The 20,115-nt window shown below is 41.8% G+C and overlaps 1 protein-coding gene across 6 annotated transcripts in view; it reads right to left on the bottom strand.

The window, feature by feature from the left end:
* The window catches only part of TRPC5 (transient receptor potential cation channel subfamily C member 5), a 289,744-nt gene that overhangs the window by 111,378 nt on the left and 158,251 nt on the right, over positions 1 to 20,115 (bottom strand). The gene's annotated exons all lie outside the window — the stretch shown is intronic.

Below are 20,115 nucleotides of genomic sequence, written 5' to 3' on the forward strand. Positions count from 1 at the left end.
CATTTGCAAATATCCTCTCCCATTCTGTAGGTTGTCTTTTAGTTTTGTTGACTGTATCCTTTGCTGTGCAAAAGCTTCTTATCTTGATGAAGTCCCAATAGTTCATTTTTGCTTTTGTTTCTTTTGCCTTCGTGGATGTATCTTGCAAGAAGTTACTGTGGCCGAGTTCAAAAAGGGTGTTGCCTGTGTTCTCCTCTAGGATTTTGATGGAATCTTGTCTCACATTTAGGTCTTTCATCCATTTTGACTTTATCTTTGTGTATGGTGAAAGAGAGCGGTCTAGTTTCATTCTTCTGCCTGTGGATGTCCAATTTTCCCAACACCATTTATTGAAGAGACTGTCTTTCTTCCAGTGGATAGTCTTTCCTCCTTTATCAAATATTAGTTGACCATAAAGTTGAGGGTCCACTTCTGGCTTCTCTATTCTGTTCCACTGATCTATGTGTCTGTTTTTGTGCCAGTACTACACTGTCTTAATGACCACAGCTTTGTAGTACAACCTGAAATCTGGCATTGTGATGCCCCCAGCTATGGTTTTCTTTTTTATTTATTTTTATTTTTTTAAATTAATTTTTATGGGTGTTCAATTTACCAACATACAGAATAACACCCAGTGCTCATCCCGTCAAGTGTCCGCCTCAGTGCCCGTCACCCTTTCCCCTCCACCATCCGCCCTCCTCCCCTTCCACCACCCCTAGTTCGTTTCCCAGAGTTAGGAGTCTTTATGTTCTGTCTCCCTTCCGGATATTTCCCAACATTTCTTTTCCCTTCCTTTATATTCCCTTTCACTATTATTTATATTCCCCAAATGAATGAGAACATACACTGTTTGTCCTTCTCCGATTGACTTATTTCACTCAGCATAATACCCTCCAGTTTCATCCATGTTGAAGCAAATGGTGGGTATTTGTCGTTTCTAATTGCTGAGTAATATTCCATTGTATACATAAACCACATCTTCTTTATCCATTCATCTTTCGATGGACACCGAGGCTCCTTCCACAGTTTGGCTATTGTGGACACTGCTGCTAGAAACATCGGGGTGCAGGAGTCCCGACGTTTCATTGCATCTGAATCTTTGGGGTAAATCCCCAACAGTGCAATTGCTGGGTCGTAGGGCAGGTCTATTTTTAACTCTTTGAGGAACCTCCACACAGTTTTCCAGAGTGGCTGCACCAGTTCACATTCCCACCAACAGTGTAAGAGGGCTCCCTTCTCTCTGCATCCTCTCCAACATTTGTGGTTTCCTGCCTTGTTAATTTTCCCCATTCTCACTGGTGTGAGGTGGTATCTCATTGTGCTTTTGATTTGTATTTCCCTGATGGCAAGTGATGCAGAGCATTTTCTCGTGTGCATGTTGGCCATGTCTATGTCTTCCTCTGTGAGATTTCTGTTCATGTCTTTTACCCATTTCATGATTGGATTGTTTGTTTCTTTGGTGTTGAGTTTAATAAGTTCTTTATAGATTTTGGAAACTAGCCCTTTATCTGATATGTCATTTGCAAATACCTTCTCCCATTCTGTAGGTTGTCTTTTAGTTTTGCTGACTGTATCCTTTGCTGTGCAAAAGCTTCTTATCTTGATGAAGTCCCAATAGTTCATTTTTGCTTTTGTTTCTTTTGCCTTTGTGGGTATCTTGCAAGAAGTTACTGTGGCCAAGTTCAAAAAGGGTGTTGCCTGTGTTCTCTTCTATGATTTTGATGGACTCTTGTCTCACATTTAGATCTCTCATCCATTTTGAGTTTATCTTTGTGTTTGGTGAAGGAGAGTGGTCCAGTTTCATTCTTCTGCATGTGGATGTCCAATTTTCCCAACACCATTTATTGAAGAGACTGTCTTTCTTCCAATGGATAGTCTTTCCTCCTTTATCGAATATTAGTTGACCATACATTTCAGGGTCGACTTCTGGGTTCTCTATTCTGTTCCATTGATCTATGTGTCTGTTTTTGTGCCAGTACCACACTGTCTTGATGACCACAGCTTTGTAGTACAACCTGAAATCTGGCATTGTGATGCCCCCAGCTATGGTTTTCTTTTTTAAAATTCCCCTGGCTATTCGGGGTCTTTTCTGATTCCACACAAATCTTAAAATAATTTGTTCTAACTCTCTGAAGAAAGTCCATGGTATTTTGATAGGGATTGCATTAAACGTGTAAATTGCCCTCGGTAACATTGACATTTTTACAATATTAATTCTGCCAATCCATGAGCATGGAATATTTTTCCATCTCTTTGTGTCTTCCTCAATTTCTTTCAGAAGTGTTGTGTAGTTTTTAGGGTATAGATCTTTTACCTCTTTGGTTAGTTTTATTCCTAGGTATCTTATGCTTTTGGGTGCAATTGTAAATGGGATTGACTCCTTAATTTCTCTTTCTTCAGTCTCCTTCTCAGTGTATAGAAATGCCACTGATTTCTGGGCATTGATTTTGTATCCTGCCATGCTACCAAATTGCTGTATGAGTTCTAGCAATCTTGGGGTGGAGGCTTTTGGGTTTTCTATGTAGAGTATCATGTCATCGGCGAAGAGGGAGAGTTTGACTTCTTCTTTGCCAATTTGAAAGCCTTTAACGTCTTTTTGTTGTCTGATTGCTGAGGCGAGGAATTCCAGTACTATGTTGAATAGCAGTGGTGAGAGTGGACATCCCTGTCTTGTTCCTGATCTTAGGGGAAAGGCTCCCAGTGCTTCCCCATTGAGAATGATATTTGCTGTGGGCTTTTCGTAGATGGCTTTTAAGATGTTGAGGAATGTTCCCTCTATCTCTACACTCTGAAGAGTTTTGATCAGGAATGGATGCTGTATTTTGTCAAATGCTTTCTCTGCATCTAATGAGAGGATCATATGGTTCTTGGTTTTTCTCTTGCTGATATGATGAATCACATTGATTGTTTTATGCGTGTTGAACCAGCCTTGTGTCCTGGGGATAAATCCTACTTGGTCGTGGTGAATAATTTTCTTAATGTGTTGTTGGATCCTATTGGCTAGTATCTTGTTGAGAATTTTTGCATCCATGTTCATCAGGGATATTGGTCTGTAATTCTCCTTTTTGGTGGGGTCTTTGTCTGGTTTCAGAATTAAGGTGATGCTGGCCTCATAGAACGAATTTGGAAGTACTCCATCTCTTTCTATCTTTCTGAACAGCTTTACTGGAATAGGTATGGTTTCTTCTTTAAACGTTTGATAGAATTCCCCTGGGAAGCCATCTGGCCCTGGACTCTTGTGTCTTGGCAGGTTTTTGATGACTGCTTCAATTTCCTCCCTGGTTATTGGCCTGTTCAGGTTTTCTATTTCTTCCTGCTCCAGTTTTGGTAGTTTGTGGCTTTCCAGGAATGTGTCCATTTCTTCTAGATTGCCTAATTTATTGGCGCATAGCTGTTCATAATATGTTTTTAAAATTGTTTGTATTTCCTTGGTGTTGGTAGTGATCTCTCCTTTCTCATTCATGATTTTATTAATTTGAGTCTTCTCTCTCTTCTTTTTCATAAGGCTGGCTAATGGTTTATCTATCTTATTCTTTCAAAGAACCAAGTCCTGATTTTGTTGATCTGTTCCACAGTTCTGGTCTCGATTTCGTTGAGTTCTGCTCGAATCTTTATTAACTCTCTTCTTCTGCTGGGTGTAGGATCTATTTGCTGTTTTTTCTCTAGCTCCTTTAGGTGTAAGGTTAGCTTTTGTATTTGAGTTCTTTCCAGTTTTTGGATGGATGCTTGTATTGCGATGTATTTCCCCCTCAGGACTGCTTTTGCTGCATCCCAAAGATTTTGAACGGTTGTATCTTCATCTCACTAGCTTCCATGAATCTTTTAAATTCTTCCTTAATGTCCTGGTTGACCCTTTCATCTTTTAGCAGGATGGTCCTTAACCTCCACGTGTCTGAAGTCCTTCCAAAACTCTTGTTGTGATTTAGTTCTAATTTCAAGGCATTATGGTCTGAGAATATGGAGGGGATGATCCCAATCTTTTGGTATTGGTTCAGACCCGATTTGTGACCCAGTATGTGGTCTATTCTGCAGAAAGTTCCATGTGCACTTGAGAAGAATGTGTATTCAGTTGAGTTTGGATGTAAAGTTCTGTAGATATCTGTGACATCCATCTGGTCCAGTGTATCATTTAAAGCTCTCGTTTCTTTGGAGATGTTGTGTTTAGAAGACCTATCGAGTGTAGAAAGCGCTAGATTGTAGTCACCAAGTATAAGTGTATTATTATCTAAGTATATCTTATCTTCGGTTATTAATTGATTGATATATTTGGCAGCTCCCACATTCGGGGCATATATATTGAGGATTGTTAAGTCCTCTTGTTGGATAGATCCTTTAAGTATGATATAGTGTCCCTCTTCATATCTCACTACAGTCTTCGGGGTAAATTTTAGTTTATCTGATATAAGGATGGCTACCCCTGCTTTCTTTTGAGGACCATTTCAATGGTAAATGGTTCTCCAACCTTCTATTTTCAGGCTGTAGGTGTCCTTCTGTCTAAAATGAGTCTCTTGTAGACAGCAAATAGATGGGTCTTGCTTTTTTATGCAGTCTGAAACCCTGCACCTTTTGATGGGGTCATTAAGCCCGTTCACGTTCAGAGTTACTATTGAAAGATATGAGTTTAGGGTCATCATGATATCTATTCAGTCCTTGTTTTTGTGGATTGTTCCACTGGACTTCTTCTTAAAGGGGAATTTTAAGAGTCCCCCTTAAAATTTCTTGCAGAGCTGGTTTGGAGGTCACATATTCTTTCAGTTCCTGCCTGTCTTGGAAGCTCTTTATCTCTCCTTCCATTCTGAATGAGAGTCTTGCTGGATAAAGTATTCTTGGTTGCATGTTTTTCTCACTTAGGACCCTGAATATATCCTGCCAGCCCTTTCTGGCCTGCCAGGTATCTGTGGAGAGGTCTTCTGTTACCCTAATACTCCTCCCCATAAAAGTCAGGGATTTCTTGTCTCTTGCTGCTTTAAGGATCTTCCCTTTATCTTTGGAATTTGCAAGCTTAACTATTAAATGTCGAGGTGTTGAATGGTTTTCATTGATTGGGGGGGGGGATCTCTCTATTTCCTGGATCTGAATGCCTGTTTCCCTTCCCAGATTAGGAAAGTTTTCAGCTAGGATTTGTTCAAGTACATATTCTGGCCCTCTGTCCGTTTTGGTGCCCTCGGTAACCCCAATTAAACGTAGGTTTTTCTTCCTCAGGCTGTCATTTATTTCCCTTAATCTATCCTCATGATCTTTTAATTGTTTGTCTCTTTTTTCCTCTTTGCCATCAACTTGTCTTCTATGTCACTCACTCGTTCTTCCACCTCGTTAACCCTCGTCGTTAGGACTTCTAGCTTGGATTGCATCTCATTTAATTGATTTTTAATTTCTGCCTGATTGGATCTAAATTCTGCAGTCATGAAGTCTCTTGAGTCCTCTTTGGTTTTTTATAGAGCCACCAGTAGCTGTATAATAGTGCTTCTGAATTGGCTTTCTGACATTGAATTGTAATCCAGATTTTGTAACTCTGTGGGAGAGGGGACTGTTTCTGATTCTTTCTTTTGAGGTGAGGTTTTCCTTCTAGTCATTTTGCTCAGTGCAGAGTGACCAAAAACAAGTTGTATTGGGAAAAGTTGAAAAAGAGCAGAGAGAAAGAAGGAAAGAAAAGAGAAAGAAAAAAGAAAAAAGAAAAAAAGAAAAAAAGAGAAGAAAAAGAGAAAGAAAAAGAAAGAATGGGAAAAAAAGGGTGGGGGAAGCAAACAAATCAAAAAGCAAAAAAACAAAACAAAACAAAACACGGGAGAGTATCTTCCAATTCTGTATACTTTAAGTCCCTAGACTTCCCCTGGAACTGGTCCGTGTCGCTGGTCTTCTGGGGGAGGGGCCTGCTGTGCTGATTCTCAGGTGTTAGCACTTGGGGGAGCTGCTCTGCCCCCTGCCTGGTGCAGGGCTCAGTGGGGGTTGTTTACCCCGTGAGGCCCCAGGAGGAACAACCACAGTGGCTTGGCCAGGTCTGGAGCCCTGGATTCAGCTCCGGCAGTAACCACAGAGCTCTCTGTCTGTAGGGTGGAGGCTCCGAAGGTGGGGCCTCTGATCTGCTCAGCTCGGGGCAGGACCGTCCTCACTGTCCTGGGCCCTCCCGGCCTCTGCCTGTCCCGGGGGAGGCCGGATCCTGGGCTGTTTCCCGGCGCCCTGTGCTCCGGGGCCTGCGCTGTTGGATTCGCGCACCCCGCCGCGCCGCCCCCTCCGCGGAGCCGCCCCCGAGCCCTTCCGAGCTGCTCCCGGAGCCGCCCAGCCCCCTCTGCACGGAGCCTCTTCCTCCGCCGGAGCCCTTCCGAGCTGCTCCGGGTCCCGCCGTGCGCGCTGCAGCCCTTAGGGAGCTCGGCGCACTCTCCTGGGCGCAGGTGCCTGTTAGTGTCCCAGGGAGCCCGAGGGCATCCCCGCCCTCCTGGGTCCTGCTCTAACTCCTTGCAGGCGCCTTTCCACAGGGGAAGGTTGGTGCAGCTCCTGCTTCTCCGGGACGGGGCTCTCCTGTCCTGGGGACATTCGCCCCGGCCTCAGCCCGGCTCCTCGCGGGGCCCCTCCCCCTTGGAGGCCTTTTGTTTCTTTATTTCTTTTTCCCGGTCTTCCTACCTTGATAGAAGCGCGAACTCTTCTCACTGTAGCGTTCCAGCTGGTCTCTTTAAATCTCAGGCCAAATTCGTAGATTTTCAGGATGATTTGAAGGTTATCTAGGTAATTTGGTGGGGATAGGTGATTTGGGGACCCTACTCTTCCGGCATCTTGCCCCTCCTCCCTGCTTTTTCTTTGAACTCCAAAATTATACTGAATGATTTTGGGCCTCCCATTAAAAATCATGATTTTTAAAAGGAAAATCAGGAGAGGGGAGGGAAATCAACACACCAGGAAATTAGATTTCACTCACATTATCTTCAATTGCATTTCTAAGGAAACCTGGTTCATGAACCGACTTGATTGAGTTTTAAAATTTGCAGTGATGTGGGCTTAGGGCAAGGCCACTAAAAAAGTTACCTTGCCCACCTCCCCGGGACTTTGCATTCAAGCCCTAACGAGTTTGCTTCTGGATCTGCCCTAGGTCTCCCTGTCAAAAAGCAAGCATTATATTCTAGGATCTTTTTGGATTAATGAGTACAGAACAGAGTTGCTAGGCTCAGAGCTCATCAGATAAAATGCAGTACAGTGAACATAGTGAGCTGAAGTCAGCTTCTTTATATTTTCACCTGAATTCCATTGCCAGAGGATACAGAGGAATAAATAATGCTCTACCTTCCCCACTCTCAGGACTAGCTGGAGCTTTTACAAGGTTATTTTACTCAAGGGGCCCAAATTATACACTCATTTCCATAACTTCATCACTGGACACAATCTGCTAATTGGAATTTTTCTGAACCCTATTGTTACCAGCCTTAGGCAGGCACCCTTGCTGGAGTTTTATCACAAGCTTCTGAAATTAAATCCCCCATTTATAATTAATGGGCAGACCCTTATCAGGAGCCACCTAATTCATACCCATAATGCTGTCTGGTCATAGGCCAAACCTCTCCAATTGGCACTTCCTCACACAGCTGGCCTGATAGCATCATGTTGAAAACAAATCTCCTATCTTGTGCCTGGATTGAGTGAAACTGCAAGGCTTCTTTTTCTACCTGCTGGATCCCTTCCTCCCCCGCCCCTAACATGCCAGATAGAATCAATGTTCAATCTTTTTCCCCTTTCCCTTGGGCTGCTGGAAATGAAATTTCATTTCTCTGTATTACTCAAAAAATGAAGAACACCAGCATCTAATCATGTCACATTACCAGCTGCCCACTCTGCCTTACCTATAAGGTCAGTTAGCTAGAAGGGTGATAATACATGAGTTACTTTGGAGCAGCTATTGGCATCAGATGGGAAATAATCTTTTTCCTATTCTGATAAAAATGGAATAATAAAAATTAAGGTTTTGTAGATCATCTGAGCTGATTTCAAGGCCAAAGTATATATAATCTAGGTTGGAAGACGAAAATGGGCAAAACTTATTTGGGGACAATGTTATAGAACTCATGTGGTATTTTAAAAAGGTCAATATTGATATGTAAAAATCAATAGTGTATATAACAGTGGCCAGCATTAGCCTGATTAACATGGGATAAAAAAAATACTAATGCCTACTGGTTATTGAGCCCTTTCCATATACCAGGTGATGTGGGAAATGAAGGCAAAAGAAAAATTAAATTTCCTTATTCCTTATAGTTCATTGCCAAGGCCTTGAAACGGGCAGAGTAACCTTCCTCTGGGAGCTCAGCTGCCTGGATGTTGATACTTTGCTAAGAGCAAAAGACAATCTCACAGGATCCTGTGAGTCTACTTTAAGCATATAGAAATTCCTTTGAAAACTTCTTGATCTCTGTCCCCCGTGATGTATGTTGGCAATCATTCCCCAAGCATATGGCCCACTGCTGTACATCTGTAGGGTCTCATTACTGAAGTTTTACTAAACCGTAATAAATGACCTTTTTCCTAACATAGCTAGCCCACTTAGGGTCCTGGAAACCTTGTTTCCAAAGTACCCTGGAGGTTTGTGCTGTCCCTAATCCCCTCCTCCCAACTTTAAAGTATATAGTCGGTCACTTCGGCACAACCCCATTGTATCTCTTTTCTGCCCATGGGTGCTGTCCCCCTGCTTTAAGAAAACCACCTTTTTGCACCCAAGATGTCTTAAGAATTCTTTCTTGACTGCTCAGAACCCTAACATTTCTACATCACCAGGCACCATGCTGGAGTATCTCATTTAATTCTAACCATGGTTCTATAGTATAGGCATAGGAATTATCCCCATTTACACCTGAGGAAACTCAGTCTTCGAGAAGGTAAGTACCTTATCCAAGGTCATATAGCTAGGAAGTAGTCGCCGGCGCTTGAACACAGGCAATTTGGTTCCAAAGTCTGTACTGTTAACTGCTATACTACTTAACCTCAAACCAGCAAAAGACCAACTGTTTGATTTTGTTACATCAATAAACAAATCTACAATACTAACATTGAATATTCAGATATAACATAAGTATATGTTATAGGTTTTATTGGGTATTAATTGACCTTATTGACTAAACTTCTTTAAACCCATATAAACATTATATAGCATTGCTCAAGATTTGGAAGCCTACAAAACCATTCTCAATTACTCATCAGATGGGGGCTCATAATTTTTCAAAAGATAAGAGCTAAGTCTATGATAAAATGCATATAGCTAACTCGATAGGTTGTAAGAGTTTAGTTGTAAAACCTAATTTTAGGTTTCCAGTTGGAAGAAAACTAGAAAGGCATTTTTCTCAAATCTAGGTGATCACAAAGTGTAAATGAATCATTCCATACACCTTACTTTGCAAAATATGAGTATAATGAATAACGGGGACCACTGACTCCTAATGTAAGATGTGCCTTTAGATGGAAATGAAGGAGAAGGGAAAAAAAAGCCAATATAGGAAGGGCATATACTGTGAGTGGCTTTTGGGGAGCTAGCTGTCTGTAAAGGCATTCTGTGCACAGTTAAGATATGACACTCTCCAGAAAAATAGTGAAAATGGTGCAGCAAGTTAAAAAGAAGTGAATCAGAAGATGTAGGTTATTATGGAGATGGGAAAAATGTCAGAAGTGAAGGGCTCATCATTGTATCTCTAAGACCACACAAAGGAATGGAGCCTCAATCTGCCAACATGAGTGTGGTTAGCTGGAGAGATAGTCCTATGGTGGAGCTTGATACAAATATCTGTTTAGGAAGGCCATTGCTCTTGGTTCGTTTTTCTATAGGTCACCAGGTAAATTTTAAATTAAAATTTTCTTATAGATTGCTTTGCTGAGAAGAGGATTCTACCAAGCTGATTTAGAGTTTTCCATGTCATTTCTTATCACATGACTACTGTGAGTTTGGGTAGCATGGTAACAGTTTCTGGGCCAGGCTGAGAACCCAGATGCAGAAACCTTAGTGATCCAACCAAGGCAGAAGACCATGTGAGGGGAACCAGATTGATATCAACTATATCATAAAATTCAATACAAACTACCATTGATTATTTTCCAATTTTTCCAGTGGATACTGATCTTTTTAAACATTTTTTAAAAATTTTAAGATTTTTAGAAGCAGGGAGGAGAGAGAGAGATAGAGAGATAGAGATAGAGAGAGAGAGAGAGAGAGAATGGATCTTAAGCAAGCTACATGCCCAGCATGGAGTCTGACATGGGGCTCAATCTCACAACCCTGAGATCATGACCTGAGCCCAAACCAAGAGTCGGGCACTTAACTGACTGAGCCGTCCAGGTGCCTCCAGTGGGTACTGATCTTGATAGAAGCACATTTGCCAACCAAAAAAAAAAAATCAGAATGAGCAGAAAAAGTCTTTCATGCAAAAAAAAGAGCCAACAATCTCTATTTTAAGTAGTTCACAGCCATATGCTTGAAAGGTATGTTCATTGCCGTACCATTGAAAATTGATAGGTATGAGTGGGAGCACCAGTTTAGGCCTAGAGGAGCTTAGGTGATAACTTTTAAACTCAATTGGTTCTCAGACTGTGGTAGCAGTTATAATAGGGTAATTCTCACTAGTACTCTCCAAAGCAATGTGGGATAAGGCTAGATAAAGAAAATGGCTTCCTGTTAGTTTGTGGTAGGTAAGAGACCTTTTAAAAAGGTATAAAGAAAAGCAGGCCAGAAATCTAAAAGCCAACTTCATGTTAAATAATATAAAAAGTATTCCCTTTGCCAATAATGCTTTTCATCACATGCTCCATATATGTGCCAAATGGTGTTTTGTTTTAAAGTTGCTCAATTCATATTCAGGCATTGGATTGAAGGGTTATGTAATTGAAGGACAAGGCTTGAAAGAGGAGATTGTGTCACATTCATGAAGCAATTATTGACTTCACATTCCTGCTTCTCTTAGTTATCCACACCTGAAACAATCCAGGGAGCTGGCCGTAGAACTCCAGAGGTAGGACACTAGTGCTTAACAGGAACTTTAAATGTGGGCATAGGTCCTGAGTAGGTGGGGAGATCATTTCTCTTTACATGACTATCCTCAATCTTTTAGCAAAGGAAACATTATAAGGTCATCAGTTTTCTTCTGTCTAGTGGTAAAACATCTGCAAGATTGAATCATATCCGGCCCTGAGGGTTGCTGTTGCATAGAGGCATTTGGTTTATTGTTAGACAAAGTGTAGTCAAGAGTAGGGGATCATTATGTAGTATAGTTTAGAATTTCCCAAAGCTCAGTTAGGAGAAGAAAAGTGGGTTTATTTTTTTTAAGATTTTATTTATTTATTCATAGAGATGCAGAGAGAGAGAAAGAGAGAGAGAGGCAGAGACACAGGCAGAGGGAGAAGCAGGCTCCATGCAGAGAGCCTGACGTGGGACTCGATCCAGGGTCTCCAGATCATGCCCTGGGCTGCAGGCGGTGCTAAACCGCTGCGCCACCGGGGCTGCCCAGAAAAGTGAGTTTATAATCTGAATTATCTAGTTTGGTTTTCAAAAATGAACACAGAGACTTTTCAACTTCTTCCCTGAAGACAACGTGTGAGAAAATGTACCTAAACTGCAGGATGGAGAAATTCAGAAGACCTAAAATATGTGATCTAGCCCAATGACTATCTCAGTCTTGTGGGCCTTACAGCCAAGATGCCATGCCTTATCCTGCCATCCACGTGCCAACATTGAACTCCTATGTCCACTGACTTCCATTCAGAAGTCTCACTGGCACAGGGGTAAGAGGCAGGGAAGGGGACCTGAAGCACATGAGTAGGTGGGGAGGCCGATAGCTCAGCGCCATTGTAGGCTGACTTGGGAAGACCAGCATCAAACTTGTGAGCTTATTGTAAAGCCACAAAAACTATTCCTTTCTTAGCATGTCCCCTCAAACCCAGCTTTCACCATATCCAGACACACAGGATGCTGTTAAAAACTGTAGGGGTAAAGTGACTTGGTGCCTCTCAAGCTCTTTCCTGGGTAACCCCACTCTTTGACATTGTTTCATAGGACATGGAAACGGGCAGTATTCCAAACTGTGAGAGGTCTCATCCACATTGCCTCCCAATAAGCCAGAGCTTGTGTTCCAAAGCCTGTTCTTAAAGGAACATACTGCCACTTTGCCACAGAAGGCTGGAGAGTAAGAGTGCGAGAGAGCCCTGGCCAAAATACATCCTGTGGACTGACTCACCTACCATTTGCAAACAGGATCCTCTGGTGCCAATACTAATTGTTCCTCATCTAGGATGGGTTTTAGAAACTGCTACCAAGAAGGTTTTTTTTTTTTTTTTAAGTGGTAGTAAAGATCTAAATGTTTTAAAGTGCCTTTTAATTCACTGTTTTCTGTGAACTTTTAAAGTACTGAATGTGTGTCTCAAATTCTATTTCAGTCTTTAATAGGTGCCATTTAAAAATGTCAAATGCTGTAATTTTTTTTACCGTTTTTGTTTACTGTCATATCTTTATAAATCACCCCTGTGGTGATTAAATTGCAAAAAAAAAAAAAGGCATAGGATGTGTTGGGGGAGAGCGTGAATTCCTTCCATGTTATCAATTTCTTTTTCTTTTTCTAAGGATTTTATTTATTTATTCATGAGAGACACAGAGAGAGAGGAGACATAGACAGAGGGAGAAGCAGGCTCCTCACAGGGAGTCCTATGCGGAACTCAATCCCTGGAACCAGGGTCACACCCTGACCTGAAGGCAGATGCTCTACCCCTGAGCTACCCAGATGTCCCCCTTGCTATCAGTTTCAAAGAGGGATGGCCCTAATATTTCAGGCTTCTCCAAATAGTCCCTTATGAATTTCTTCTTTTATTGTATATTTTTTATTGGAGTTCGATTTGCCAACATATAACACCAGTGCTCATCTCATCAAGTGCCCCCCCCTCAGTGCCCGCCACCCGGTCACCCCATCCCCCCACCCACCTCCCCTTCCACTAACCCTTGTTTGTTTCCCAGTTTTTGGAGTCTCTCATGTTCTGTCACCCTCTCTGATATTTCCCACTCATTTTCTTTTCTTTCCCTTTTAATCCCTTTCACTATTTTTTATATTCCCCGAATGAATGAAACCATATAATGTTTGTCCTACTCCAATTGACTTACTTCACTCAGCATAAAACCCTCCAGTTCTATCCACGTTGAATATATTCCATTGTATATATATATATATGTTCCATTGTATATATAGACCACATCTTTATCCACTTATGACTTTAGAAGCTAAATCCAACACCATTTGAGAATTTCTTTACCCTTTTATACTTATCACCTTTTGGGGTAATGTGGTCAGCCATTTTATTACCTGGGAATCATAATCTGTCATTCATTCTAAAACTTTGGCAGGTTCAAAGGCTTTCTTCCTTCAAATATCTTATTAATTGGTGAACTAGATCCAGTTTTCCTTCTCTATAGCCTCCATCATCCTAGAAACGTTTTTATTTGCTATTCAGATTGAAAATTGGGTTTTTGAAACTATTCCTGTTATGGAAAGGAACAATTTTCTTCCAGGTAATTCGAAGGGAGTAAACTAGGGTTAGTGTAAACATTGCACTGAATTCTTCAGGGAGTTTAGAGACCTCTGTCCTTGGAGACCTTTTTTTTTAAAGTAGGCTCCACATCCAGCATGGAGCCCAACATAGGCCGAACCCACAAACCCGAGATCAAGATCCCGAGATCAAGATCTGAGCTGATAGCAAGAAATGCTGAACTGACTGAACCACCACCCAGGCGCCCCTGTCCTTGGAAACCCTTAAGAGCAGAATAGATGTCTGAGATTGTTTCAGAATCCCTCCAGAGCAAAGTTTCTCAACATTCAGGGCCAGAAAATTCTTTGTTGTGGGGGGACATCCTGTACATTGTAGAATGTTTAGCTGTATCCTTGGTTTCTGCCCACTAGACGCCACTATCAGTTCTCCCTTCCCCCAGATTTCATAACCACAAATATCTCTGGACATTGTCTAGTGTCCCTGGGAGGTAAAATCACCCCAGTTGGGAAACACTGCTCTAGGTTATGAGACTTGTTTGGCAGTGGATTGACTGGAGCGGGGAGGGGCAGAACTAGCTACAATTTGTCACACCAGTTTTAGGCTCTTCTATTCCAATCTGCCTGAGGATTGCAACACATTTCCATCAGTACAGTGGCTCACTAGGCCAATAATTCTCAATGGCTGGAAAGATAGGGAGTGGGAATTCCACTCCTTTCCCCAGGCGAGTTTATTGGAAGTTTATTTTTGGTAGAATATTAGGTTTAAAAAAACTCTAGAAGCGTGTCATGCATTATGAGGACCATTAGCCATATTCGGCTACTTAAATTAATTAAAATTAAGTAATATTTTATTTTTATTTTTAAGTAATATTTGAAGAATCTAGTTCCTCAGTCACACTATCGACATTGCAACTACTCAATAGCCATATGATGGCTACCTTATTGGACAGCACAGATAAAAGTCATTTCTATCATGGTAGAATTTTCTATTGGACAGCACTGCTTTAGAAGGTTGATAATTACTGGATAAAAGAGACCTGCTAAAGCAATTTACAAATGCCTTAGTGATGGCTAATAGCAAAAGTTTACCATATTCTTTTTTTTTAAAGATTTACTGGGTGTTGTTCTATATGTTGGCAAATTGAACACCAATAAAAAATAAATTTATAAAAAAAAGATTTACTTATTTTTAAAAAAGGTTTTATTTATTTATTCATGAGAGACACAGAGAGAAAGAGAGAGAGGCAGAGACACTGGTAGAGGGAGAAGCAAGCCCCATGCAGGGAGCCTGATGTAGGACTCAATCTCGGGTTTCCAGGATCAGGCCCTGAGCTGAAGGCAGCGCTAAACCACTGAGCCACTGGGGCCGCCTGGATTTACTTATTTTTATTTGAGCATAAGGGGAAGGGGCAGAGGGAGAAGGAGAGAGTCACAGGCAGACTCTGTACTGAATACAGAGCCTGACTTGGGACTGGATCCCACAACCCTGATATCATGACCTGAGCCAAAACCAAGAGTTGGACGTTCAACTGACTGCACTACCCAGGTGTCCCCATTTACCAAATTCTTGATAATGTGCTAGAAATTTTGCTAAGCACTTGGTACGTATTATCTCATTTATGAGGTAAAAACTGCCATTATTTGTATTTTATAGATAAGAAAACTGAGGCTCAGGAAGGTAAAGCAACTTACCTAAGGTTACATAGCTCCTCCTCAAATGGAGGAGCCAGGACTTTAATCCAAGCAGTTTGATCCAGAGTTTGGAGTGTTAATGGGCATGTGACACAGACTCAAGGTGGTAGAATGTTGGGTGTCTGACATCAGAAGCAGTCCAGACATGCTAGTCACGGATAAGATAGCTTTCTCAATATGTGTACAGAACAGTGTATCTGGAGAGTGTGGATGTATGCAGAGGTCTAGGAGGCAGGTGGTTGGTTTTGGAGAGGTCTGGAAATGTAATCGGGATACTGGGCAGGATATAAGTATAAGATAGGGACCCAGGTACTGGAATTAGTCCATGATATCTCAACCTTGGCACTCTTGACATTTTGGCCCAGATGATTTTTGGGATTGTTGTGGGGGGGCTGTCCTGTTCATTGTAGGATATTTAGTAGCCTTCCTGGCCTCTACCCCTTTGATACCAGTAGCACCTCCTCCCCAAGTGTGGCAGCCAAAAACATCTCTAGACATTGCCAAATATCCCCCCTGTGGCACAAAATTGCCTGCAGTTTAGAAAAGTAGAGTTTAAAAGCAGAGGCGGGGTTACATGACAATAAGGCAAAGGCTTTCATATAGCCACCAACATAGGAGACTCAGAGGGGACCAGCAGTTTGACTGGATGCTGAGCTGTTGGCCTCCAGATCAGAGTCTCAATGAATAGGAACAGGATTAGTCCCAGAGCCTGTACTAGAAGAGTCACCCCATGGGAATGAAGTATCTTAATCTGGAGGTGGTGGTCTCAAAGGGCTACAGTGGCAGGGAACTAGGCAGCTTATCATGGAGGTCACCTTCCCATGGCATGATACTATTGTTCTATTATCCTTAGCTGTACCGAAAAGGAGTCAGGACACCTGGATCTCATGGCACCGGCACAGGCAGGGCCCTTGGTTATCATCCAAATGGAAACTCCATGAGTTATGGATGTTCTAGGCAAACATGAGACAAACCTATAGTGACTGCCATTCGTGGCAGGGAACATGTTTTATGGTTGGTGTTGCTGGAGGCACCCTGAGGAATTTTGTAGTTAGGAGGTTTTTTCTTCTTGAACTCCCCACCTGGGATTTCCTAGTGGCTTCTCTCAGAATCACCCATGCAATAAGGAGCCCCTCACTCTGTAGCAGGGCTTGGCTGAAGTTGGGAAGCCTTTGAGGAAAGAGGCTTGAGCCTGGATAATGCAAAGAAGCTTACACCCACCTAGCACAGGCATCTTGGCAAAATTTATTTCAAGTATGTTTTTTTCTGGACACTTGGGTGGCTCAGTTAGTTAAGCATCTGACCTCGGCTCAGTTTATGATCCTGGGGTCCTGGGATCAAACCCCACGTCTGGCTCCCTGCTCAGTGGGGTGCCTGCTTCTCCCTCACCCTCTGCCTCCCACTCCCTGTTCATGCTCAGTCTCTCTCTCTGTCTCTCAAATAAATAAGTAAAATCTTTAAAAAAAATTCTTAAGAATATTGTTTTCTTCTTTAGCAGAAACACAGGATTCAAAAGTCTCTGATGGCTATGGCAGCATACATCATGAGGAACAGTTGATACTTCGGTACACCGTGGCCAGAATTAAGTTATGGGGTCATAATATTAAGTGAGACATGTTTTTAAAAGTATGTAACTTTTGGTTGATAAGAAAAGCAGGTTAGGTCATTGTATGATTAAACTTAGTGCCCGTCGTGTTGACAGGATCATTTGCAAGTAAGTTATTTCCAAACACAGCCTTTGACAAGCAAAGATTTACTAACATCCATATATGTATTGCATTTACTCATATATTTTCCCTCTATCAAACTTTGAGAGGAAAAACTCATGAAAAATGTTTCCCCTCACCAGAATTTCTTCCTCTCTCTGATATTACTTTTATTTTTTTAATAATAAATTTATTTTTTATTGGTGTTCAATTTGCCAACATACAGAATAACACCCAGTGCTCATCCCGTCAAGTGCCCCCCTCAGTGCCCGTCACCCATTCACCCCCACCCCCCGCCCTCCTCCCCTTCCACCACCCCTAGTTCGTTTCCCAGAGTTAGGAGTCTTTATGTTCTGTCTCCCTTTCTGATATTTCCACCATAACTGACTCTGCCACCCAGGCACCCCAAGAACTCCAGTTTTATTCTAGAAATGTATCAATGATATAAGTGCCTACCCACTTCTTCTCCCTTCCCTTCTATTCCCTTTCACTATTATTTATATTCCCCAAATGAATGAGAACATATAATGTTTGTCCTTCTCCGATTGACTTATTTCACTCAGCATAATACCCTCCAGTTCCAACCACGTTGAAGCAAATGGTGGGTTGTCATTTCTAATGGCTGAGTAATACTTTTAATTTTATTGCTTTGAACTGGCAGCTGCACTGTCAATAGTGTCTTCTCAAGCAGAATGCCTTTTATTCTTGTCAGAACAGACCAAGTATTAAAAGAAAGGGGGCAGGAGTTTGGCTGTCTCTGGTTGAAGATGGGAGAAAATAGAGGTACTCTGTGCTTCTGATCCCACAGCTATTGTCTCTTCTGTCTCATGTCTATTTTTCTCCCACAGCCCTCCCAGGCTCTGGGTATAGGTTTCTGTCTTCCCAGAGAAAGGTAAGCTAGGTGCTGATCATAGCTGAATTAGGAAGACATCAGCTGCCTTGTCCTTATTTCTCTGAAGTCAAACATGCTCCAAAGCTGAAGCATGGAAAGGCAAAGACATTTCAAATGTAAGGATGACCTTTCAGTCACTTGGAAAACATTCCCCTCTCTCTAAAGGATATATGTAACAGACACCTTAGGGCTTCAATGACATCTTTCACTTGGACACCTTTTCAGGAATGCAAGCCAGGGGTAATGGGAGGAGTCTAAAAGGAACTGGGGTTCCACATTGAATTCACTATTGCTTAATTTTCTCCTTTATATTCAGTTAATAGGGACAAGAATCCCAAAGAGTGATGAAACGTTGCAAGAGGTAGTGATTGAGGCTCTCAAATGTTTGATTATTCCACTCCAATTTCTAATGGGAGAGGAAACAGCATCCAGATTACAGAGGGCTCCATAGATGCTGGGGATTGTCTACTGTCAGAAAAGAGCTGCAAAGGCAATCAGGTATGCAAAGATGAGGCTTAGCTGCCAGCAAACTCTTCATCTGTGCTCTCATAATACTGTTCATTTACAAACTTGAGACTCCCTGGTGGCCCCAGACATACATTGGAAGAGTTTGGGGCACCTGACAGTTGCACAGAATTGCCTTGGGATTTCTTTCTTACTCTGCCAAGGTTCTGCTCCAACAAATTAACATTGAGGTGCTGAACTCTTTCTGAGGCTAGAGGTTAATACACCTTGGATTGATTGCAGTGACAGAGAAATGGTCTAGACTACTACTATGTTTCATTTAATCCCGACTATTCTATGATTAAGTGGGTCACAGCAAAACAGATATCCACCAGAACTCTGGAAGTTGTTTTTTTTTTAATAGATTTATTTATTTATTTATTTATTTATTTATTTATTTATTTATATAGAGAAAGAGAAAGCATGAGTGGGAAGTGCAGAGGGAGACGGAGAGAAAATCTCTGCTGAGCACAGAGCCAGATGCAGGGATGGATTTCATGACCTTGAGATCACCACCTGAGCTGAAACCAAGAGTTGGAGGCTTAACTGACTGTGCCACCCAGGCACCCCAAGAAATTCAGTTTTATTCTAGAAATGTATCAATGATATAACTGCCTGCGAGTTATTAGTGAACTCCTCTATGGGTTTTTATATATAGGGGCTTTGTATTCTTGCCTTTGTGCTATGCCAATTATGTGTCAGGCACAGTACCTTTTTCATGTGGATTTATAAAGTAGTTTTAGAATTTCAAAACATTGTTAATTTCCTCACAGCATCCCTGTGATATTATTTAGTATTACCTCTTTGCTTTTCAATGCTAAGAGGTTAAACTATAAAAAGGTTGAGTAATTTGCCTTAGGGCCACATAAACAGTTGAGGGATGGAGTCAACATGAGAATGCTACTTTAAGATTCATATTCATCATATCATGCACCACAGCTGGTATACACATTGCAAAATCACAGGGTTGGAAAAGATGTTGGAGATGACATAGTCCAACCTCATAATAGTTGTTTAATTCCTTTGGTAACACTCCTGCCCAATGGCCATTCTGTACTCAAATATGTCCTGTGGTGATATGTCATTTTGTTTCTCTTCACTACTGATATTATGGTTTTGAAATTGGGTGGTTACATTTCTTCCCTCCCGATGAAACACTACTCAGCACCCATGGGCTGTTCTTTCTAGTATGGAACACTTTATTAAGATTGCTTTCTTGAGTAGTGACATGGGATACAACAGACAGTGAAGATGTACTCCTTCCTATTTCTTGTCTTCATCTTCATGGTGGGGGATAGCTATGGCTATAGTTGGTTCTGTAGCCAATATGTGGTTTTTTGCCCATGCCCAGGAGCTACACATCCTCAAGACAACTGGCTGGAAGACAGTTTCCCACATCAAGGCTCATGGAGCTCACTTAAGGGAATCACTCCAGATCACTCCAGAAATGGTGCTTCTGGCAGGCACACCTCTGGAGGCTGAGGCCGCCCTTGGTCAGTGTAGGGTGGAAGCCCTGGCCAGGTCCTCCAAAACTAGCTGATCACATGCTTGTAGGTGAAGTCCATGGTACCCTGGCCTGTGCTGGGAAAGTGAGAATCCAGACTCCCAGAGTAACCAAAGAGGAGGAAAAGAAAGAGTAAGGAGAGGAGGAGGAGATGATGATGGGCTGCATCAGAAATGAGGTATTACTGTTGCTTCATCAATATTATACCCACTATTGGCAAGAAGTTCACTAATGTTAACTCTTTAGTGCTTTGTGATACTGATTTTTGTGAATAAAGCCATTTGGTCCAGTCTGCCCTGCCAAACAAAACAAAACAAAACACAACACAACACAACACAACACAACAAC

This window comes from Vulpes vulpes, chromosome X, assembly GCF_048418805.1.
Source record: "Vulpes vulpes isolate BD-2025 chromosome X, VulVul3, whole genome shotgun sequence".
Classification (NCBI taxonomy): Eukaryota; Metazoa; Chordata; class Mammalia; order Carnivora; family Canidae; genus Vulpes; species Vulpes vulpes.